Genomic DNA, 23,681 nt, shown 5'->3' on the forward strand with positions numbered 1-23,681 from the left:
GGACCCTCTTGGCTCTGGAACTGTAATCAAGACTCCCACTTCCTGTTGACTGAATTCAGATGATAATCTCTGCCCTAAACTGCTTATGGGCAATTGATTTGGAGGTTAGCACAAGCTGTGCTGAGTTCCAGAAAAAGAGTCTTGTAATCTTTCTGAGCATTTTTCTGACCCTCTCAATATTTTTGGGCTGAGGGGAAGTTCTTGCTTATGTTTCTGTTGCTGTTACACTACCTCCAGGATGCCTAATTGATATCCATGCTGAACTTCAGCACCCACCCCATTGTGTCAGATCTCTCCTATGAACCTTTTAGATTGTTTGACACAGGGAAAAATATCTCCCTCTCACCTTTTGTTGGTTCTTATGCTCCAAAATTTTTAGGCATTTTAAAAACTGTTTAGAGGGAAATTTGGCTTGAGTTTTATCTTCAGATATGTCTAGTCTCAATATTTTTGCAAGTATTTTATCTTAAGAAACAGAGGAGGATGAAAGAAATGTAAGAAATACTTAATTTATGCCAGAGATGTAACAATAAGTTTTTTTTGTTAATAAAGGTGGGGCAGATAAATAATTTTTGCATGGCAAATGAGAACATTCAAGAAAATGCTGGCATTTAAAGGATGGGCTTTTAGATTATGAAGCATCCTGAAGTCATACAAAGCAATCAGCAGATTATCAGACGTAATTCAACCCACTCTCTCACTCCTCTCTCCTACAAATTTGAACCTACATGCAACCCGCTGCCCAAAAGCTTCATAATTCACTTTTTATGATCACTTGCCAGGTATATTGAGAATGCCAAGCTTCATAAGTAAGTACAACCTGTGTGGGGAGAAGCTACTGATTTTTCTGTAGGGGGAACCATGACTCACTAGAGAATTATACTCTTTGAAGGAACCAATGGACATGACTTATTTCAACTTTTTGAAAAACCTTTAATGAGCTGCCATATCAAATTTGTTAATAAAAATTGAGTTATAATGGGATTGGGGCTAATATTTTGTCATGGATTAAAAGCAGGGGGTAGGGGCGGGAGGAAAGATAAATGGGAACTTCTCTAAATGGAAAAGTGCTAATGGAGTCTCCCAGGGATAAAGCTGGAACTGATCTTATTTAACATTTTAATAAATTATCTAAAAGGGCCTTTTGCAGATGAAACCACTTTATGGGTACAGAGAAACTTGGTTCTTCCTTGCAGGGATGTGCCAAGTCACTGAAGATAAACTGCCAGGAGATTTCACAAGGCTGGATGAGTGAGTGGGTAGAAAAATGGCCAATGAGCTTCAGTGTGGGCAGGTGTGAGGGAACGCATTCTGAGCAAAAAACAACCCAAGCCATAGTTATAGAAAGTGAAGGGCCCAGGAAAGTCACTGACAAATCTTAACAATCTGGCTCTCACTTACCTTACTAGATATATTTCACTGAATTCTCCTTCTCATATATAGGCTGTATATAGACACTTTAACTCCACATAAAATATAAGATTGTTGAAGACCTGTTTTTTTGTTCCTTCTGTCTTTACATCCCCACAATATAGAGCAATGTCTGGCTTAATAAGGTGATTAATAAATGCATTTTAATCGACTGATTCACATGCTATTTAACATATTCTAATCTATGTTCACATTACTGTGACATTGTCACCCCCTCCAAAAATGAATTAGATCAGAAATAATTTCCTTTTTGTTTTTGTATCCTTAGACATGTATGACATCTAATAAGTTCTTAATAAACATTTCATATCAATTTATTGTTGTATAATATTCAGAAGCCAAAGTAACTTATCTATTTTCCTTGAACTTGAAATTCTGTATCCTTTCCTTTATGAAATTGCACGGACTAGCATCCCCTGTTACCTCCACCTTAGAGAAATTTTCAAAGTTCAATCTGGATACTACATCCTAATGGAAACCTTGTTAAATTCCCCAAATGGGTAGAATTCTCTCTTACTTCAAATCATGTTATATTTAATAATGCATTTCAGTATTGAATACCCTAGTCTAACAAAGACTTCCTGAGGGTAAAACAAGCTCCAGTACAAAGAAACCAAGGGAAAAGTCACTGAAATCTTAGGTTTGGTTTATGTCTGCATTTTCTCCCAAAGTGACCAAAAGAGTCCCTCTTTAATGTATAGCCAAAGACCAGTATTGATCAGGTATAGGCTAGCTATTAATTTTCTTCATAGATACACATATGTATTTTTAGAAATACTTAAAAAACAAAAAAAACAAGATAATACATTGATACAAACAAAATACTAACTGTAACCCATGACTTCTATTATTCTCTCCTAGAAGTTTAATGCTTAAAACATTTAAATAAGAAATACTTAGTAGGGTTGCTGACCAGATACCTCAACCCTGTACTGTGTGAACAGTTCCCTCAAGGTCAGTATATTTTGAGAGACTGGAGTAGTATGATTTGAACTTCTCCTACTATTAGTAGCCATCATCTGTAAGAAAGAGAGCATTACATAAAATTCATCTTGAAGCCAGTTAACCCCAATTCATAAACTCCATTTGACCTAAAACTTCAAGGATATTTGGCCTTCATTTTCAAAGAATACTGCGACATCAAGGAGGTGATGCCATGACAAACAAATGAATTGGATTTGAGTTAAGGGAATGCTCTGCTAAGTCATCAACCTCACAATCTCCTATGGAATCATCTGGGAAGATTGGTTAAATGTGGATCAGGATCATTAGAGATGGCCCTGGATGGGAGATAATCAGGGTTAGGTGACTCATTCAAGGTCACACAGCTAGTAGGTTTTTGAGGTTGGATTCCAGGGATGGTGTTCCAAGTTAGCCACAGAAAGAAACACAGAGCTAAAGAGGCAGCCAGAGACTATCTTGTGCAGTAGATAGCCAGTTTTAAAGTCAGAGAGACATCAGTTCAAATCCTAATTCAGACACATGTTGTACTAGTAACACAGTTGATGTTTTATCATCTCCATTTTATAGAGGAGGACACCAAAATTTGCTCAGGGTCATGATTTATTCTGAAGATTAAATGGCTTAATAGACGTGAAGTGCTTTGTAAAACTTGAACAAAAATCAAGATAATTATTCATCATTAATGATTATAATTATTATTATTTTGTGCTCCATACAATTCACCAATCCTCTCCTGATGGTATGTTCAAGCAGATATACCTTGCCATCCAAGTCCAAGTGTAAGTTCAAAAGAAGAGCTCCATACTTTCTGTAGATGGGAAGACAATATATTGTGAAAGAGTTCCTCTTTTTATGTCTCCAGAGTGTGTTGTTGCTCTCCCTGATTCTCTGGTCAGCATTCCTTCACAATCCTTCCTTAGCTTCTCATGTACCAACTGAGAGACCAGGGAGCCAAGTTCAGAATCCCAATGTGGAGGTCCCTTAATAATACTGAGTACAGGAGCTCCTGAAAGAGGCAAGGAGAGGCTCAGCTGAATCAACTCTAAAAACCCTCTAAAGGAGTGTGTTTTACCTCCATTATACTCAAAATGACAGTCATTATTATATTTACTTTTTACTTTATGATTTATTGCTATGATTTACAGCAGCTCTCTCAATCTGCTGATTACTTTAGATGCTCATCTTGAGACTATCTCTGGTTCCCTTAAATCTTTCTTGATGTATAAACAGAACATTTATCTTGAAATGACCTTCTCCCCTTTCTATAAACCTTAGATATCTTTAAAAAAAACTTTTTTTTTTGGATTTCTATTCTATACTGTATACTAGGCTGAATATAGGTTCAAGAGGAATTTATGGAAATTAATGAATAATATCTTAGTCTGTTAACTCATCTTGGCTTGCAAGTAACTGAAATTCTATGAATATTGGAGTCTCAAAGATATTTAATTCAACAAGAGACAATATACCCTTCTGGAGAGAGAGCTGACCTTGGACATCAGAATCAGGAATACTTAGGTTTATAGGTTAGTTATATTTAACTTCCCTGTGATATATGGTGAATCCTAGATGGGACATTTAGCCTCTTAATACACCTAGAAAATTCTCCAATACTCTAAATTTTGGAATATGCATTGATCACATGAAGTTCCATATACAATAAAATAATTCCGATGTAATCACAATTGCCTTTTCTCCATCAAAAACAAACTATCAGCATTGTCTAATTCAGGCAAGTTAGAAAAGCATTGACTACAGGTCTGGCCATGACCTTTGAAAATGGAGGTTTTCCCAAGAACCACACTGACTTTAAGTTTAGAGACACTATTTGTCTGGTTGACCGCCTAGGGAAGATTTTTTTTCCAACTATATCTTGCCAAAAGACCATCTCCTAAGAATTAGTGATCTGTGCCTATTGAGGGAGAGAGAGGATGATTAGAGGATGTCACAGATCCTTGAATGAAATAATGGATTGCATATCAATATTAGAACATTAAGGGATGGTTGAGAACACACACTCTGTGCTTAAAGCAAATGTATGAGAAATAATCATAGAAAACCCCAAATCTGTCCCCAGATGTCCTATCTGAGACATGATTTAAGAATGGATGCAACTGTGATTGGACCCTGAAGGTTCTGACATATTTCCAATCTCTGATCTAAGAAATACTCTCCTTCCTATGAGTCCTTAATGGCATCACAAGTTATTGACAAAGAAAACTCAGATCCTTTAAGTCTATCTATATGTCCCAGTGTACTTTGCATCATTTTTAGTCAGTGTACAAACTTAACTGTAATGGCTGGAGAGACTCCAAAATCCATGATGTAGAGATGGCATGTAACTGGGTGTGCACATTAGGATGATTACATCTAAATCAAATTCGATTCATCTCACAATCACAAAGGCCAAGACAGAAAAGGACACTTGCTGCCTATTGAAAACTTTCCAAGGTAACAGTGGAAGTATGAGGCACTAACTGGCAGAGGGAAAAAAAGCAATTCATCAGTTTGTGGAAGTTAGAACCAAGAGGATTTTGATATTGGAAACTTTTTTTCTGACCTAGGGATCAGTGCCTTTGGAAGTGTTTTGTTGTTGTTACTTACTTGGTTATTTGTTTGTTTCAGCAATGGTACTAACCAAAGCTGAAAAAAGATAAAATTTTCGTTTGGTAAAGTGAAAATGATGGTTGATTATTTAAAGTCTAATGATCTAAGTTTGAACCTCAACTCTGTTACTTCCTGATAGGATAAGCTTGGGCAAATCAATTTCTCTGAACCTGTTTCTTCATATATGTATATATTAATATATGCTTTATATATAATATAATATATATATTTGTATTTTATTACATATAAAAGAAATTCTCATACATATAACTATATATATATATTTATATTTATATATAGAAGTAAACCAGGGGGTTAGACCAAACAAGCAAATAAAAATCATCTGAAATCAATTCTAACTCTAAATCTATGATTGTATATCATGTGGTCATAATGTGTTCAATCACTTCCATAACTTTATCACGGGATCACAGGATAATAGATTTGAAGATGGAGGGGACTTCAGACACCATTCAATTCAGCCCCTTTACAAATGGGAAACTAGGATTCATCCATAAAGACCAAGTGATTTATTCGAAGTCACATAAGTAGTTAGTGGCAAAGGTGAAACTTTAATGTAGATTGTATGATTCCAAATCCACTGCTATTTCCATTGTACTAGGTTGCAATACTCCTCATCAAATCAAGACTCTCAGAAAAACAAACCAACAAACAAAAGCTAATATTATAATACCTGACTATTTTTGTGAAGGCGAAAACAGTTGTATTCAGAATAATGAGGACAAAAACCTATGAAAATATAATTTCTAACACAGGATAACACATGAATGAAAATATATCCAGGAACTTACAGTCAAAGGTTTGCTCTGGAGATCTTTTTGTCAGTTCTGAAGGGAAAATGATGAAAAGCAATACCTCTGAATGAGGAAGATAAGTGACCTAATGGAGAAGTGCTCATACTTTCAGATTGATTTCTTTACCTTCCCTCTCTCTTCTTCCACTTCATGTAGGTGAGGATTGGAAGTTGGCAGGTCCTCGTACTTGAAATAGAAGGATGAAGGAACACATTTGATCTGTTTCAAAGTCAAGAAAATTTTGCAAAACTTTGACGTTTTCCATCTTTCCAGGCAAGTTTGCCTAACTGATTGACAGGTTCCAGCAATTTACCATGAATCCCCATTTCCAAGATGCAATTCATCAGAAGCATTGTCAGTCAACAAGTTAATGGTATGTTTACTATGTATCTACTATATTTTTTAGTGACAAGTCAGTGCCTGCTTTCGGAATCATTTGACCCATTGGAAAGAAATGCTAAACTAGAGGGCTAACAATGTAGTATATGGCTGTTCAAGGTGTTCAAGGAGGTCTTAATACCTCTGCTGTGAGGCTTTGCTGAAGCCTGTCTGGGGATGCTCATTTACTTCCAATACCATCTGTCACCCAATGCTCACTTGTGACTCTGAGAAGCTGTAGCATACAATGCAGACACACCCTGGCACCCTGTCTTGGAAGACAGACTCAACCAGGTTAAGCAGACATACCCCAAGTCCAAAAATGAGTTGGGAAGTTGTCTACTCCAAACAGATGAAGACTTCACCTTTTATAATGGGTGAATGAAAAAAAATTTGGTTCCATTGGTCACATAGGTGGCTGAAGTCAGTCCTGAGAAGGATTTAGAACTTAGTCAGAAATCAAAGATACCAAAATCATTCACTGCATTTCAGGTCATTTCCAGTCATCATGACTTTTGTCTTGCCACTGGTTTTGGATCACTCTGGAAGAGAAAGTAAGGTAGATTGATGACTTTGTTCTATTCTGGTCAATTAATACACAATCAAGTCAAGACATCACCCATAACATCATTGGTCCTCTTCAACAACAAGAATATGGCAAGAATATTTCATGCCTGAGAGGTGAAAGTGCAGAATATAACGTTATTTTTACATATAGTTAATGTGAAAATTTGTCTTCCTTGATAATGCGTATTTGCAACAAGGATTTTTTTTTATTAGAAATGATGGTAAGAAGAGAAAATAAGATTTTGCTTAATTGAAATATTTGTGTAAATAATATACATACATTTGTATATGGACAAGGAAAAGAGCACTGAGCTTGTCGGAAGATTTGAATTTAAGTTCAGTAGAACGGAGAGGAAGGGAACTTACAAGCTGCATGATCCAGGGGAAGTCACTTACCTCCTGTCTACCTCAGTTTCATCAACTAAAATGAGAACAATATTAGTATCTATCTTCCAGGGTTCTTGTAAGATCAAACCAGAAAATATTTGTAAAGAACTTAATACAAGGTCTGCACATGATGACGATGTTTGTCTTTTGTTCTTGAAGAAGACCATGACATCAGGGAGATGATGCCATGACAAGCACATGAAATGGATTTGAGTGAGAAGGGCTTTGCTAAGTCACCAGTCTCACTTTCTCCTCCAGAGCCATCTGGGTCCAGTGCCCAGATATGATCAGAATGACTGGAGACTGCCCTGGATGCAAGGCAATGAGAGTAAAGTAACTTACCCAAGGTCATACATCTAGCTATCATCCTTCTGAAATCAAATTTGAACTCTCAACCTCCTGACTCCAAGACCAGTTCTCTATTCACTTTTTCACCTAGTTGACCCATAATAAGCACTTAATAAGCTGGCACATAATAAGCCCATAATAAATCCTTATTAGTTCTCTGTAAGCCTATGTTTTTAAGTCAGGAAGATTTATGTTCAAATACCCCTTCAAACATGTGTTAGGTAAGTAACACCCACAAATCATTTAGTTTCTCTGTCTTAAGTTTTTCATCTATAGAGTGGGATGGGGCAGTGAAATGACTCAGTGGATAAAGTTCTGGATCTCAAATCAGGAAGATCTGAATTCAAATCTGACTCAGACGCATATTAGATGTCTCACACTGGACGAGTCACTTATCTTCTGTTTCTCTTAATACTGGAGAGGGAAATGGCAAACCATTCCAATATCTTTGCCAAGAAAACCCCCTGGACAATTTTGGTGCACTCTCATCCCTCAGATCATGAAAAGTTGCACATGACTGAACAAGTATAAAGAGATGATGATAACTGTGGCATGTTATGCAAGAAGTTTAGGGGCTCAAATGCAGGAACCCTATAAAAAATGTGATATTAATAGCAAATGATATGTATACATAATCTACATAATATACTATCTAGATTATGTATTATATGGAAAACAGAAACATAGAGAATAAGGAACTATGTAATATATAAACTTATATAATATATTAATAATACTAATACTAGTAGCAAATTTATATATATATATATATATATATTATAATACCAGAATAATACACCTTATACATAACACAAATTCTATATGTGTTATGTATTGCATATTATATATATGACAGTTACTCTTAGTGTTAATCTTTTTTATTCTCAGAGCTGGCATAGAAGAGTTAAAGCAGAAATCCTACACTTATAGTAAGGAAGTCCTACTCTTTCAAGCCTTGAAGTGCACAACAACTTATATGAATCTATCATTTAATAATTAAAATTAATTTTATATAGGAGGTAATGATGTTTATACTTCATTCTCAAAGAAGACCATAACATCAGGGAGGTGATGCCATGACATGCACATGAATTGATTTTGAGTGAGGTGCTGCTAAGGAACTAAATCACCAGACTCACTTTCTTCTCTTGTTCTTTTGTTTTTCCCTAAATAAAGTAATAAATATTTATTGTTTGTCTATGGTTTTAAAGATTTCATGATGTTCTGTGGAGTATTCTTATTCAAATAAATCAATAGATCTGTGACCTCATCAGTGTAGGAATTCTCTCCAGTGATGAAGATACTATCTCATCCATTCCTGGCCCATCCTGTGTGACTTTTGTTCTCCCAAATGTTTACTCCCTATTTTACTTCCCAACAAGATGACGGCTTTCTTTATGCTCTCTTGACATCATGAGTAGGTAAATGGAACATATAGCATATATAACATTTATGTCTGAATCCTACCATAAATAAGCCCATATTCATTTTTAATCATGCCAATATTTGGTGGAATCTTTCCCCAATTTCTTTTCTTAGTTTCTTGTTTGTAATATGCTATATTCTGTTCACATCTGACAGTTGACTATCCATTGCCCTCTGAGTAACATTTATTTTCATTCTTCAGAGATTATATTGTTTCAAACATACAATACCAATAGCATCCTGAAAGTGGGTCTTTGTTACAGGGAGAAGTTAAAAGTCAATAAAGGGAGTTGACAATTTCCTACAGGACATTGAATCCATTCCCCTTTTCTCATTCAATTTTGGGACCAACTCATTGTCCACTGTGTGGGAAGTATAAGATAGAGTCCTTGGCTCAAGGAACTCATTAAGGAAAAATCCAGAATGAGAGCTAAAGATAATAATGTTAAAAGAATATGTGATCTCTATATAAAGCAAAGACTACTGAATTCAAACACTAGCCAAAGGGTCAACTTAAAGACCACAGTTATCATAGAAGAATACGATTAAGTAAAAAATTTACATGCAATAAATACAAGAAATAATCCAAAAAAAGAGTGAGAACCATTCTAATATCCCTTAAGCAGCAGTACATATTGATGAGAAGCATAGACAAAAAATATTTAATGGAGAGAGATGACTATAAGCTTGAGTCTTCCCTTATGTGATAATTTAAAGATTCATAGGATCATGTTGTCTTAGGTTGATCTTAAAGTTTGGATTTTGAATGTTGATAGGGTAAGGAAAGGACTATGCAAAGTCACAGAAGTGAGAAAATATGGTATATCTAAGTCAGATTGATTTAATTGACATGGCAGGCTCATACAAGGTAGTAGTAGTAGTGGTAGGTAAAACTTGTCAAAGGGCAACCTCTCCCCTTAAAGGGAAACCTGTCATCCAGAAGAGGTACATGACTTGCTCAAGACCACATGGCCTATAAGTAGCAAGGTTGAGATTGAAAGCCAGTTCTTTCCTAGGAAAAGAATTCAACTTGGTTTGGTCTCTCTGTAATTAGGAAACTATAATATGTTCAATATTAAAACTCTTATAAGCATTCTCTGTCCTTCTAGAAGGTAGAAAACAATTGGTGCTTATCAAGTTCATGCAAATAACACTTATGGTAATACTTGGAAGATCAGAGATGGATAGAGTGGTGGGCCAGGAATCAGGAAGACTTCTCTTTATGAGTTGAAATCTAGCCTCAGACACTTAATAGCAGTGGGACTCTGGCCAAGTCATTTAATGCTGTTTTCCTCAGTTTCTTATCTATAAAATGAGATGAAGAAGGGAATAGCAAACCACTGCAAAAACTTTGTCAGAAAATCTCCAAAAGGGTCAAATTTGACTAAAAGTGTCTCTACAACAATGAAAATATTTGAACCAATCTGTTTGTCATTGTGCTAGCATTAAATAATATGGAAGCTTCTTGGAGAGTAGATACAGTCAGTTCCTAGATATGCATGCTTATAAAGAAGGAGAGAAAAATTAAATTCAATGATTGTATGCTGTAATACATGGAGTAGGTGCTTAACATTGCCTTTTTTATATACTTTTTTTTTGCAAGGCAAATGGGGTTAAGTGGCTTGCCCAAGGCCACACAGCTAAGTAATTATTAAGTGTCTGAAACCAGATTTGAACCCAGGTATTCCTGACTTCAGGGCCAGTGCTTTATCCACTGTACCACCTAGCCTCCCCTTTAACATTGCCTTTTGATGCTAATATTATCCTGGCTGTTTCCCATACCTGAAATGCTCTCCAAATTCATCTCAATTCAATCTCCATCTTTTGGCTTCCTTGAATTTCTTAATGTACCAGCTAAATTTTTACCTTCTATAGGAAAACGTTCTCGACTCCCCCATAATCCTAGTGTTTTCCCCCTGTAGATCATTTCCTATCTGTCTTTTATATTCCTAGTTTGACTGTATTTACCTGCATATTATCTCATCTATGGATTATGATGTCAAGCATCAGGGTCCTTTTTCTTTTGTATTCCCAGTGCTTAGTCTAGTATTCAGCACATAATAGACATTCAATAAATACCTATTGATTGACTGGAGGATGAATAGAAAGAAAGATTAGATAGATAGATTAGCTATCTAGATACATGGATAGATAGGTAGATAAATGAATGGAGAGTTAAATGGAAAGATCATATATATATATATATACATATATACATATATATAAATGGATAGCTAAATAGATAGATACAAGGATAGATAAATGAATAGGTACATAAATTGATAGATATATAGATGGATGTAGAGAGAGAGAGAGAGAGAGAGAGAGAGAGAGAGAGAGAGAGAGAATAGACACAAATTAATTTGGATAAAGAACACTACCAGCTGCTGGGGAAAAATCAAGAAAAGTTGTCATGGAATGGTGCATTAATTAATGAGCATTAAAATTAATTAAAGATTCTGAGAGACAACTGAAGGAACAAGTGCATTCCAAGCTTGGAGGTTTGTCATTCTGAGGGAAGGGAGGGAATGTGGAATGCAAATATGAGGACCATAGAGAATTCAGTTCAATTGTCTTTAGTGTCTGTGTAGAGAAGTAACGTGCAATAAGACTGAGAAGAAATGCTAAGACCAGGCTAATTCCACCAAAAAACAAAGTAAGCTCCTAGAGTAAAGAAATAATTTGATTTTTTTTCTGTTTTGTCAAGAACACCTAGCAAAATATCTTTTATAAAGTTGGCATCCATATATGTGTTTATATATTTATGTATAGAAGCATATTACATATTTAATTGAATTAATGAGGAGAAGAAGAGTGGAAAGAAGTGCTAGAACCATGGAATGGAGTAGAAGAAATGAAGGGATAAGAGGAAACAGTAGAGAGAAACTCAGTATGTTATGGTGACAAAAACCCTAGATGTAGATTGAGAGGTCATGTGTTTGAATGCTGGTTCTGACATTTCTATTTGTATGACTTGGCAAAAGTCTACTAACTTCTCTTTATATAAATATAAATATGAGTATAAATCAGCAAAAAATTAAATGTATGTAGACATAGCTACTGATCTGAAAATATTGATATATGTTATACATACTCTAAGGTCCTTTATGATACTAAATTCAGTATTTCCATGACATAACCTTTTTGTCAAAGAACACCAATAATCATCTTGGTTCAGAGCATGTTGGTTCTTTTCCAAAGAGAAGGGAAATCAGTGAAAGTTACCTTTGCTAAATAACTCAGCATTCGAAAAATTTGTGTGTATGGCCTTAAATGAATTGCCTTTCTATTGGATGATGGATTAAAGAAATCTGAAATGAGATCGGGGCTCCAACCCTGAGAACTATGGTGGTACCAGGTCAATAATATTTCCTCTTTGTTGTTTAGTCAGTTTCAGTCGTGTATGCCTTTTCAAGACCCTATTTGGGGTTTTCTTTACTGAGATACTGGAGTATTTTTTGCCATTTCCTCAGACTCAAATCAATTAGAGCTCCTTGCCTTCCATACAGTTTTGATTTTTCCTCCCCCTCCTCATATCTTAGAACTCATCTAGACTCTATAGATATCCTTGTCTGGCTATTTATAAGTCTCAGATAACACAGTGAGTTTAGAAAAAGATCAAAAACAAAAAAAATTAGATTCAGAATCAGAAAACCTGGGTTTGTGCCCCACTTTGACTCTGTTGTGAATCACCAAAGGCTTAAATAAGGGTACCTTTTCTCAGGGGTTTTGTTAGAACCAAGAGAATGCAAACAATTTACAACCTCATAGTGTAATATAAAAGCTATTGTGTTGTTATTCTATATATTTATCAAATATGAATGAAAATGAAACAAAATAAAATACTTTCTTTACTATCTGCTAAGAGACAGGCACATGAATTCTAAAAGAAAACATTCTTTGCTCTCAATTAATTTTTTTTTTCTTTTAGGAAAGATGACATAGGAAAAGGAGGAATGACTAGACAGGGTTTCTTTGACATGGAAAGTTAGAGGGATTATAATTAGTATTGTAAAGGAGTGGAGTGATAAGATTTATCTAGGAACAATGCCAATTACATTGGACTGGGATTTTAGAACTCCATGGAGAAGAGAGAACGAAAAAGGTAGGACAAAGTGACCAGTAAGGATTTGGAGAAGAATCCTGGAGACTTGGAGTGAGGGACATTTTTTTCTGAAACAGTGGTTCAGGAGAAGTAATTCAGGGTAAAGTGAGATGATTTTTGGCAATAGATCAAAGAAATCCAGCAGCTACAGAAATATAAGAATTGGTCCTTTCACATTTGATAGAAAGAAAAAAAAAACTTTTCTAGTGAACATTTAGGAGAATTTTGACCATAAAGCACAGCAGTAGCTGCAGGAAAAAGCAAACAGTTCTAGAACATGGAAGTAAGATGGGGTCATGGAGAGAACAGTGGACTTCATTCAAAGCTCAACTAAAATTCTACCTGCCTATATTCTGGGCAACTAGGTAGAGCAGTGGATAGAGCACCAGCCCTGGAGTCAGGAGGATATGAGCTCAAATTTGACATCAAACACTTAACACTTACTAGCTGTGTGACCTTGGGCAAGCCACTTAACCCTGATTGCCTACATGTAGAGCATGTGTTGTTATTGTTCAATCATTTCTTCATGTCCAAACCCATTTAGGGTTTTCATGGAAAAGATACTGGAGTGCTTTACCAATTCCTTCACTAACTCATTTTACAGATCAGGAAAGTGACAAACGGTGTTAAATGTCTTGGTCAAGGTCACACAGCTATTAAGTATCTGAAGCTAGATTTGAACTCAAGTTTTCCTGTTTCCAAGTCTAATACTCTATCCACTGTGACATCTAGTTGCCCTTAGATGATCTCCAAGTTTCCTTTAGTGCTAAGCCAGAGGAAAGTTATAGTCTTATAGATGTTATATTCTTATATATAAACTTATATATATAAGTTTAGACAATTATCATTCTATCTTAGGCCTCAGATTACATCTAGAATATTCTATTCATATAGTTGTGATAAGTATCCACAAGAAAATGTGAGTTTATTGGAGGACAATGCAAAAGAAAGGGAATACAAGTCATAACATTTAAGTATAAGAGTAGAGGTCAATTGAGTAAATTAAACAAATCAAATTTAAAAGAAGTAGAATTCCTAAACCCAAAACCAAATCATCAAATGAAAAGACATGTTGATGGTTCACTATGTATGAACAGGTCTAGGCGCCTCCTTGAACTGATCAATGTTATCTCAATTAGGTATAACAACAAAAAGTCAATTTAGATTCAGGAAAGTACCCAATCATATTCTCAGTGTCTTATATGGAAGCAGAAGCTTGTTCTAAACCTAACAGAGATTTTGAGAGTCTGGCTACAGAGAGAAGAGAATGACAGCAAGAGCAAAGCAAAACAGAATAATCAAATCGAGGCATCTGATCAAAGTGGTATGAAATAGTAGAATGGAGCAATTGAGGAGAGCCATTGCCTCAAGTAGAATCTTGGAGCTTATATTTACCTCCTCAAGAATAAAGGAAAATATCATGAAAATGTCTGTTCTCTTTCTCTGGTTTCCCTTTGCCAATATTGTTCTAGGAAGTGAACCTGAAATATATTATCAAAAGCTTTTCTGGCACATAGACAATGTTTTTGGGTAGTCGGGTGGCATAGTGAATATAGGTCCTGAAGTCAGAAAGACTTGAGTACTAATTCAGTCTTACACATATGCTTGCTGTTTGACCCTATTTGAAGGTATTTAACCCTATTTGCCTCAGTTTCCCCATATGTAAAATGAGTTGGAGGGAAAAAAATGGCAAACAACTTCAATATCTTTGCCAAAAGTATCAGATATGACTGAAACAATTCAACCTCAACAACACGGACACAGAAAGTTAAATAAAAGATTAAGCATTTGAAAATCTCTTACTTTGAGGCAGGTGGGTGGCACAGGCTAGAGCTCTGGTCCTGGAGTCAGGAAGACCTGAATCTAAATCTGGTCTCCCTACACTTGATAACTTTAGGACCCCTTAACACAAATCATTTAATCCTGATCACCTCAAAAAGAAAAAAAAAGGAAAATCTGTCAAGTCAAAGACTAATGAAATTGAAAAGTCTTGTATTTAAAGTTAGGCCAGTCATCAGATCTAGGGGAGCCTCTTCATTTTACTGATAAGGAAGCTGATTTTTCAGAGTTCTCAAATGATTTTTCCAAAGTCAGTCAAAGTAGTCAGTGGAAAATCCAAAATCAAATCTAATTACAAAACCATCTTTCTTTGCATTTCTCCTGCATATCTAGAATCCTTTCCCTTATTGCCTCTGCTTCCAGGTTTCCTGATATCCTTTCAACTCACAGATGAAATCCCACCTTCTGAATGAAGCTTTTTGATGATCTCCTTTAATGCTACTGTCCACCCTCTAAGATTACTTACAATTGATCCTAGGTATATTTTATTTGTACAGAGTTATTTGTATGTTGTTTCCTATTAGATTCACATTAATCCACTTTAGAATGTGAGATTCCTGAGAACTAAGAATGCTTTTGCCTTTCTTTTTTTTTAACCTCAGTGTACAATAGGCATTTAATAAACATTTCTTGAATTGTCCGTGATACACTGCCTTCCTTCTTTTTCTTCTTCCCAAAGGATAGAGCTGGGAATAATGGATAGAAGTTTCACAGTGGAAGATTTTAAATCTTTTTAAAGGAAACATTGAAAACATAAAGAAAAACAAAAAAAAAAACTTCTTCACAATTAAAAGTCATCCAAAAGTGGAATGATCTTCCTAGAAAGGTAATAGATTCTTTGTTGATTGGATACTTCAATACTACATGCCCACTTTTTTGGATGTAAGACATGAGAGATTTCTGTTCAGGTGGAACTGTATGGACATATGGGTTTCTTTCCAATTCTAACATCTTATGATCATGAGGATTCTAAAACAACAACAAGGAAAAGGGGGCACATTCTATTAGCTGTTTCTTCAATCTCTCCCTCCAAATTGCACCCTCATACCTTAAAAGACTTTGCTGTAAATATTCCTCTTCCTCCTTTTCAAGCCATTACACATTACAACAGAAAGAAAATGTGCAATTCCTGTCTCATTAATTTTTTTTGAAATATTATCCTTTTCCATCTCCTTCACCCCCTCCTGCTTCACAAGAGTTGTTCTCCTTAAGAGATTCATAGCAATTTGTTGCCATAACAACCCTCTCTTCCCACTCCAAAAAGTTTAAATACCAGGTTTCTTTTGCCTGTGGGTCTTCTCTGGGGACTTCTGCCAACGTTTCTTCACCAAGAAGAGTTCCTTTCTCTGTTAGAGTTCCTGGAATTTGGAGTGTCTGGCAAAGCCTTCTTGACAAAGACTCCATCGTTGCTTACTGATTGAGGACTCACTCTCCAGAAATTGCTTCAGCTGTTTCAGTAGCAAGATGCTGTGGAGTTGATATCACTCAAGTATCAACTGATGGCAGCCCCTGTTGGTTCGATTGCCAACAACCTCTTTTGGAAGGTTGGATGAGTGGGCTGGAATGTTATCTCCAGTGGAAATGCCAGGTTGGAAAATCCATCAAAACTAGCTTAGCTGCCATGAAAGTTCCTAGAATGAGAGAGTCAGAAAGAAACAGAGATAGAGAGAGACCAAGAGACAGAGAGAGGAAGAGAACAGAGAGAGGAAGAGAACAGAGAGAGGAAGAGAAAAGAGAGATAGAAGGTCAGAGAAAGATAGAGATAGGCAGTGAGATAAAAGTGAAAGAGACAGTGTGAGAGGCAGACAGAGATATAGACTGAGACAGAGATAGAGACAGAGAAAAAGAGAGAGGCAGAGAGAGACAGAGGGAGACAGAAATAATTGAGTGCATTTGATCAATCAATAAATCCAGAAAAAAGAAATAACTATCCAACATCACATGAAAAGATGGTAGCCAAAGCAACACTAAAATCAACAGATAATAGAGCTAAAGTGAGAAGACATCTAAGAAATCATCCTGATGCCTTCACTTTAGAGAAGGGGAAACCGAGACCTAGAGCTATAGGGGACACAGACACAAAGGCAGCAAGGGACAAAGCTGGTATTTGAATTTGACTCTAAGTCTTTGGCTTCCATGATAGAAAAAACCATTTTCAGTTTCTACATCTCCTCTCTTCAGTACATATCAATAATGTTTTATTCCATTTTATTGAACATATGCCTTTCTGAGCAGAATTGCCTTTCCAGGCTGATAGTCATAGGTCACATGAGGACTGAATTTTAAAGTTTAAAAACATTTTGCAAATCTCATTTGATCCACAAGACAACAGCCCTGTGAAATGAGTGTTATTATTATTCCTATATAAGAGTAAATTGAGACTTAAAAGGGTCAAGTGACTTTTCAAGTGTTACAAACCTAACAAACATATAAGACTGAATTCAAATTCAGGTTTTTTTTCCCTCAGCAATCTATTCACACCACACTAGAGAACTTTTCATTTACTATATTTCTATGTTAGACCTGACTCCATCTAGTGATCACAAAAGGGACTGACAACCCTTGGGACCATCATTCATCTTTCACTTCTCCTTGTTCCTGTAAGGCCCCAAGATACAAAAGAGAGGATCTAATCTTGTGCATTTACTTGGAAGATGGGTAAGGTTGCACACTGAGAAATATTTGTGCTTCAGTTTCTATCAGATTAGAAAGGACAGGGCCATTAAAGAGTTGATTGGAAAGGGAAGTAGTGATTATGAATAGCAACAAGACTTTGTCAAGGTCAGGTCATGGCTGACTGGTTTCATTTTCTATTTCAAATGAAGTAAATAGTATAAACATGATTTTTTTTTGTTGTCGTTCAAATAATTTCAGACAAGTCGGACTCCTCATTTTCTTATTTGAGGTTTTCTTGGCAAGGAAGCTGGAGTGGACCATTTCTTTCTCCAGTTCATTTTACAGATGAAAAAAACTGAGACAAAGGGGATGAGGTGACTTTCCAAGTTTCACACAGGTATAGATAGTGAGCATCTGAGGTTGATTGACAACTTAGATCTTTCTGACTGGTCTGGAACTCTACTCACTTCCATCTAACTGACCAAAACATGGATTTTCTAATAGATAGAAAAAGTTTTTGATAAAGCATCTCATATAACTCTCATGGAGCACATATATATAGGGTTATGAATCAGATAACAATAAAATCAGAAAAGGTTGGAAAATCAGACTCAAAGAGAAATTCTCAATATTTCAATGTTCACAGGTCAGTAAGGCACCAGCAGAATACCCAAGGATTTGCCTATTGCCAGGTGCTACTTAACATTTTCATCAATGACTTTATCAATGACAGTATAAATGGTATATCCATTAAATTTGCAGATGACACTAAAGTATGAAAAATAACACATGCACTCAACAACAGATTTGGGATAGATAAGTATCATGACAATCTAGATCAAGGGTTTTCAACCTCTTTTGCATTTGTAATATACCTCCCTGATTGCCTGAGATAAACAGAATGTGGTAGAACTCTACTAAAAAAAAGGCAGGGCAATTAAAAGGGAAATAAATTACTGTAATTTTTATAAAATTTTAATAAAATACTGTAATTTTTAAAGTTCACATATTCCAGATTCAGAATATTCTGGTCAGGGGCATCTAGGTGGCACAATGGATAGAGTACTGGCCCTAGAGTCAGAAGGGCCTGAGTTCAAATCCTACCTCAGACACTTAATATTTACCTAGCTGTGTGATCATGGGCAAGTCACTTAACCCCGCTGACTTGCAAAAACTAAAAAAACAAAAACAAAGAATATTCTGGTCTGACCAATTTGACTGAGTCAAATAATATGAAATTCAATTTAAAATCTTTTCCTTGGTAACAAAATAATTACAATAATACTCTTAAAATAACAAAATGTTGGAGATAACTGTTTTTTAGAGTATAAGATACTCAGGGACAGAGACTGTAATTTGCCTTTTTTTAACTCCAGTGCTCAGCATAACATTGACTTAATGAATATTTATTGATTGATTATTCTGAAATTGATAAAGGGGTTTCATGGACTTCAGGGTCAATATGAGTCAGCAGCATATGTGGCAACCAATGCAAAAATAAAATGAAACAAAATAAAACTTATGTAATGTTTGGTTGCATTTACAGAAATATAGCTTCCCAAAGATGGAGATAGTAGTCCTAATGAACTTGGACCACATCAGACCTCATCTGAAGTAAAGCATTCTTTCTTCATTTTTGGTAGAACATTGCTGATTGGAGGATGCCGAGAAGAGATAAGCAGGATATGAAGGACAAAAAGACACTCAGTCAAAGTCACATGGTAATGGTTTGCCTGTGTTCTCTTAACTGTAAATGAAGATAATAACAGCACCTATCTTGTAAGGTTATTATAAAGATCAAATGAGATCATAATTGCATAGCACTTAGCACAATGTCCAGTATATAGTAGGTGCATAATAAAAGCTTATTCCTTTCCCTGAGATTCCACAGAGCAGAAAGTAAGTAAAAACAATTCCAACACTGCTCCCAACCTTTCTCATGTTACTGGGATTGCTTGTCTTTAGTATTGTGGGTTATTTTCATCTATCCTCTATTCCCCCACCCACCTATCCACCAAGGAAAATGCCTTATCTTCCAAAGGGAGGGCTATAGGAATTCTTCTAGGGAAGACCTAGAAATGAACCTGATTTTAGTGTGTCCAGGAAGACATAGAATGTATTATCAAGGATCCTTTCGATTTTAGCAATTAGTCATGGGTTACTTAGAGTTCTTTTTTTTTCTTTTTCAATATCCATTTCCTTTGTTACCCCAGTATTTTCCCTAATAACTGGCTTATAGTAAGTGTTTGGAATATTAGCTGAATAATTCAACATGTATAACCTCTATCTGATTACTCAGTCTAGGGGAGGTGGAGGAAAGGAAGAGAAGAAGAAAAAATAGTGTACTCAAAATCTTACAAAAAAAATGAAAGTTGAAAATTATCTTTACATGTAATTGGAAAAAATAAAACTATGTTTTAAAAAAGAAAAATGTAAAAATAAGTCATCAAATTTGTTATAAACATTTTTTAATTAAATGTTTGTTGACTGCTTCCAACATACTACCCAAATGGATAAATTCCAGTTCTGAAATATTCCACTGCGAAATAATTGCAGTCTTGTTTCACTGTGCCTACACAAATCAAAGTGGAGGTTTTTGTCAACTACTCCAGATACTGTCACATAGAGGCAGTGAAGTACCTTCAGCAAGGTCCAGTATACCTTATCAGCAACTTAATATTTCATACTGATAATTTCAGTTTACACAATACCAAATCAAACAAATAAACAAACCAAGAAAAAAACATGATTTCCTCAAAGCTAGCTCCAGTTTAATGACTGTACATTATAAGTTATAGATGGCTCTTTGGGCATTCACCTGCAAGGGAGAGAGAAGCTGAGAATGTTCACACATGTCCCCTATAACCCCAAAGGGAAAATATATGTTCAAAGACTTGATGCTCATTTTTTTTAAGAATCACTTAGATTGTGTAATTTAAGGTCCCAAGAAAATTCACAGATACAAATAACCTTATGTCCTCTCTGGGTCTGTTTAAATACCTCAATGAGCTTATTAATTATTAATTTATTGAACTTATGGATTCCAAAAACTCCTGTATACTAGTTTTATTTATGTTAATCTTACAGGGTATTAAATGCTATTAGTTTTGTTTTTATTTTATTTTACATTCCGATGAAATTAAAACTGTTTCAAGCCCATAAGATAAAAATCTTCACAGTAACCTTCTTTTTTTTTTAACCTATTTCCTTCAAGATTCTCCCCACCCAAACCATATCTGCCACTTTATAAAATATGAATTTGGTCTCTGGCCTCTTTTTTTAGTTGTATAACCTTGTTATATTAACATAAAAATTAAACACAAGAGATGAATCAGCTAAATTGGACTCACATGTAGAGATCAAAACCACTGTAGCATAGCAGTAGGAACAAGGCAAGGAATGGCGTCACAGAGGAATTCAATTTATTGACTGAGAACAAAATTCAGAGGAAAAAAGAGAAACTGAGAAATAAGGTCAAATAGTAGCGATTGTAGTATTTCCAAATTTAGAATTTATGACTGAAGAATAATATGAGGAATCATCATGTGGCTGAAGAGGGAAGATGACTCCTGGTAATACTGAGGGGATGGAGCTGACTCCTTTTCAGTCATATAAGTCTGTATACAAGCTAACTACATCAGATAATAGGATGATGATGATGATGATGATGATGATGATGGTGATGATGGTGATATGGTGGTGGTGTTAATAACCCAAATATGGATTCATGAAATGATTTCAGATTTACTTTTCTTATATCACTTGACCCTCACAATAAACCCAAGAGTGTAAATAGAATAAAATGTTATTAAAATTCTTGTTTTATTTTTGCCTTAGTAGATACAGTGGATAAGCTTTCTATAATGTATTAAAGCCATCTCTTTTCCTGTTTTTCACTACTATACTCCATCTCTCCTTCAGGCCATCCACCATGGCCTATAATGCAATCTCTCCTCATCTCTGCCTTATGACATTCCTCATTTCTTTCCTTCAAAATTCAGAAGAATCTTCTACATAAAGTTTGTATTGATCTCCCAAGTCGCCAGTGTTCTCCCTACCTAGCTACATTTTACTTGCATTTGATCAATGTCATCCTATGCAAGTATGCATGTATGAATCTATACATGTGTATATTCATATGTAATATATTCATGTATATTTGTTTCTAAAATATGTATTTGTGGATACATACATATATATATATATATATATATATATATATATATTATGATTTCATTCTTCATAAACAAAAACGACCATGGCACCATATGTATGATGATGTCACTTTCACAATTATATTGTCATAGTGAGGGAAAAGTTGTGCAAAGACTTCCTTCTCATTTACCTAAAAGAGAATCCTTCCATTCCATGGTCTAATCTGATAGGAACCCAGACTACTGGTGATGGTCTGGCTTCTGTGGCATTCTCTTGAATTTTGAACTGATTTCATTTCCTCCCATATTATTGAGGCACCGCATCATACCAACAGTAAGAACTGACATTGAAAATATATATATATATATATATATACACACAAACACACATGGATATATAATATGGAAAGAAAAGGAAGGAAAGAAGGAAAGAGGGAAGAGGGATTTATGGGACACAGCCTCTTTGTGTGCATGGGTATATTTTTATAAGAATACACATAAATGTCCAAATACATAGGCAGGTATATCCATATAAGAATGGAAGCACACACACACACACACACACACACACACACACACAAACAAACAAACACACACACCTACAGACATATGCATTTTTCTTGTTGTTATTCAGTCATTTTTCAGTTGTGTACAACTCTCCAGGTTTGGGTTTTTCTTGGCAGAGATACTAGATGGTTTTCCATATCTTTCTCCAGCTCATTTTATAGATGAGGAAACCAAGGCAAATAAAGTGAAATGACTTACCCAGGGTCAAAATGACAGTAGTGTTTCAGGGTGGATTGGAACCCAAGAAGATGAATCTTCCTCACTTCAGGCCTAGAATTATATCCATTGTACAATATAGCTGCCTAGATATACACATACAGACACCCACAAATACAAAATTAAACTTGAATAGTTTAAAACTGTAATAAGACTTTTGGAATACATGTGCATATATTATGAATACATGCATACATTCATATATAAATGTATGTATTTCACATGTATGTTATATATATGACTATATGTATATACATGCATAAGTACAGACATAGAACAGCTAGATGGTACACTGAATAGTGAACTGAATCTGAAATTAGAAAGATTTAATTTCAAATTCAGTCTGATACTTAAGTTGTGTGACTCTGGGCAAATCACTTAATGTTGTTTTCCCTCAGTTTCCTCACCTGTAAATGAAATAGAGAAGGACATAGAAAATCAGTGCAATATCTCCCCCAAGAAAATTCCAGGATGAGGTCATAAAGATCTGGATATGACTAAAATTGGATCACATGTACACACACACATATGTAACTGTATAATAAATGTATTTAATTATATATGAATGTATTTAATTATATATGTATGTGTGCTCTCTTACTGATAGAATACAAGCCTCTTGAGATTAGAAATTGTTCCATTTTTAAACCCTTAGTTCCATAGTGTTTGAAATGTAAGTGCTTAAGAAATATTTCTGGATTGACTGATAACAATAAGTGAATTAAATTATTGAAAAGCAGTGATTAATTGATTTTAATTTACTTTAATTAGTATTAATTTAATTACTATTTGGTCAAATCCTTGGAATACAAAAATTAAAACAGAGACAATCTCTTCCCTTAAGAAGCTTGCATTCTAAGAGGGAAACAACACAGTACCTATAATATTTAATGGAACAAATTAACAAGAAATTATGAAATACCACTCTTTTCATTGCATTGTAGTAGCATTGGGAGCATATAGTCAAAAATTAAATCATTCCCTTTCTCGAGTTTACATTCTCTGTAAGATGATCAAAGAACAGGTGAAATTATAGATTTTTTTTAAAAGTATGAGATCATAGAGCTCTCTTACACAGCTCCACCTAATTTTATAAGGAAGAAAAATAAATATCATTACCAGAGAAGGGAAAGGACTTGTTCAACACTGTGCAATGAGTTAGTGGCAGAGTGAGGACTGGATAGAATTCCTGTCATCTAATTCCAACTCCTTCACAGACTTCCTCCCCTAGGTACAGGTTGTGAAGGAGTAGTTAGAATTCTG

General features: G+C 35.2%; 2 long non-coding RNA genes across 4 annotated transcripts in view; one reads left to right on the forward strand and one right to left on the reverse strand.

Annotated features, from left to right (window-relative positions):
- Nucleotides 1-953, forward strand: part of LOC141509246 (uncharacterized) — a 65,742-nt gene extending 64,789 nt beyond the window's left edge. The window contains exon 8 of one of the 2 annotated variants that reach the window (XR_012474617.1): nucleotides 553-953. This is a non-coding gene — a long non-coding RNA (uncharacterized LOC141509246). The remainder of the gene's footprint in view (nucleotides 1-552) is intronic. The other variant, XR_012474616.1, reaches the window with a different exon arrangement.
- A 191-nt stretch (nucleotides 954-1,144) lies between these two features.
- LOC141509247 (uncharacterized) overlaps nucleotides 1,145-23,681 on the reverse strand; it is a 54,611-nt gene continuing 32,074 nt past the window's right edge. Inside the window, exons 2-4 of one of the 2 annotated variants that reach the window (XR_012474619.1) lie at nucleotides 16,139-16,683; nucleotides 5,814-6,736; nucleotides 1,145-3,400 (exon numbers count right to left, since the gene is read on the reverse strand). This is a non-coding gene — a long non-coding RNA (uncharacterized LOC141509247). The remainder of the gene's footprint in view (nucleotides 3,401-5,813; nucleotides 6,737-16,138; nucleotides 16,684-23,681) is intronic. The other variant, XR_012474620.1, reaches the window with a different exon arrangement.

Source organism: Macrotis lagotis, chromosome 1 (assembly GCF_037893015.1).
Source record: "Macrotis lagotis isolate mMagLag1 chromosome 1, bilby.v1.9.chrom.fasta, whole genome shotgun sequence".
In the NCBI taxonomy this organism is placed as follows: domain Eukaryota; kingdom Metazoa; phylum Chordata; class Mammalia; order Peramelemorphia; family Peramelidae; genus Macrotis; species Macrotis lagotis.